The 2,125-nt window shown below is 36.6% G+C and overlaps 1 non-coding gene across 1 annotated transcript; it reads right to left on the bottom strand.

The window, feature by feature from the left end:
• Positions 1 to 1,753: 1,753 nt before the first annotated feature.
• On the bottom strand, positions 1,754 to 1,860 carry LOC122097237. The gene has a single exon (XR_006145498.1). It is a non-coding gene; the product is annotated as a U6 spliceosomal RNA (small nuclear RNA).
• Positions 1,861 to 2,125: the final 265 nt, after the last annotated feature.

Genomic DNA, 2,125 nt, shown 5'->3' with positions numbered 1-2,125 from the left:
ATGGAGATGAGTCTCAGGGACTTTACTGCCCAAATTGGCTTTGAACAGCAGTCCTCAGATCTTAGCTTCCTGAGTAGCTAGGCTTACAGCTGTGAGCCGCTGTCACCAGGCAAAAATGGGAGATTTTTATAAAAGAAAATCCACCTCTTCACCTGTGTCTAAACCTCAGATATTACTATTAGAACACTTCATCCTCAACTTATTTGATCTGACATTTGTAAATTTTCTCTTTTCCTTCTTGTGGAAATACTGCAGTCAATGTCAACTCAACTGTGGGACTGGATCAGTTGTATGGTAATCGCTAGCTAGCACCTAAACCAAAAACATTTACATCAAAACAAATGAAACCCTCATTTCGAATAATTGCTTTCTCTTTTTATTACAAATCTTGATTACTTCTTAATGTGATATTGGACCTCCTAACAGTGTGATGACTTTTTCTTTCTCTTGAGCAATTGTCCTTCTTCCACATGGGTCAAATATTTAAGATTTCAAAAATTTCCATTGATAATTCATTAAGTTGACCTCGAAGAAATTGTGCATTTCTGGAATTGGTCTTCTGTGTTGTTCTTACATGCACAGGCTTTCTATGATTTATTTGTTTTATAAGGAATTATATATTCCAATCTTTGTGTGACCAATTTTAGTCCCTCTCATCAGTCTTTCCTACCCTCTCTCAGGAGTCTTTAATTTCAGCCTGCCTCATAAAAAATATATTAGTTATCAGCTAAATGACTCCCAGCTTCAGTTTTTTGCCTGACTTCATGTAGGCTGTGATAGGAGCCTTGACTTGCCTTGCTTACTGGAGTTTTTTACTTGTTTGTTTTGTTTTGTTTTTAGTGGTCTAGGATTATTAGTCAATATATTAGCTTCTCTGGGCCGCAGTGATCACCTGGACTAGAGTCAATGGGTTTTTGTCCTAATGATACAAAAACAGCTGACTAAATTCATGTTTTAATTGTCTCAAAATGAGGCAATCTGGCATCCTTGCAAAGCCATCAATAATATTCTGCTACCACTTACAGAAATGGTCTATCAAGATGGCTTTTCAAGGTTGACTGTAAAAAATGTTTATTTCTGTGTGGGAGGACCATATAAAAATCAAAAAATAAATCACATCGTACATTATAAATACTTTAGAAACAACAGCAAGAAAAAAAACCACTTGTGTCCCTATCTTGGGGTTCAGTTAGCTTAACATCACCTTATCTATTCCTATGCACATAGCTTTTGACCTTTTCTGCTTATCCACGACATATATTAATTATTGCCAATAAGGGATACCACGTGACCGATGTTTCTTTGGACTTGGATTATTTTAGTTAATATAATTTTTCCAAGTCTTTCCATTCTGTAACAAATTGGGCGATGTCATTCTTTCTGATGGACGATAGAATTCCCATACACACACACACACACACACACACACACACACACACACACACACACACAAACTCACAATGTTTTCTTGATCCATTCATCTACTGAGGGACATAGGGGTTGGTTCCATATCTTAGCTATGGGAAATAATGCTGCAATAAACACAATTGTATTGATAATTTTCATATGGTCTTTTTGCTGACTATTTAGGTGAATGCCCAAAAGTGGGATTGCTGGGTCATACGGGAGCTCTATGTGGAACCTTTTGAGGAACCTCCATACAGCTTTCCAAGTGGTTGAGCAAGTTTACACTCCCACCAAGAATGAAGTAGGGTTCCCTTCTGGCCACATCCCCTCCAGCATCTGTTAATGTAAAAATGTGGAGCGCTTCTCGAATTTGCGTGTCATAGTTGCACAGGGACCATGCTAATCTTCTCTGTAATGTTCCAATTTTAGTGTATGTGCTGCTGAATTGAGCACAGAACTTTTATATATATATAAAGTGGAATTGATTTTCTTAAACTAGACATTTCAACAAAAAGTAAGTTCAAAAGAATTGTTGTGAAATTTTAGAACCATGTATTTCTTACATAAGCACACATTTAAGACTAAAGTCAAGACTGATATGTCAAAAACAAAATAATTCCACATATTTGTTGTTCAACAGATGTGTAGGGGGAGGAATTCAAGTATTCTCTACAAGGCACCTATCATAATGAACACTGCAGCAAGAGTTAAGTTTTTT

The sequence above is a fragment of the Dipodomys spectabilis genome, unplaced genomic scaffold, assembly GCF_019054845.1.
Source record: "Dipodomys spectabilis isolate Male_0828 unplaced genomic scaffold, ASM1905484v1 ptg000418l, whole genome shotgun sequence".
Taxonomy (NCBI): Eukaryota; Metazoa; Chordata; class Mammalia; order Rodentia; family Heteromyidae; genus Dipodomys; species Dipodomys spectabilis.
This window is presented reverse-complemented; position numbering and strand designations above follow the sequence as displayed.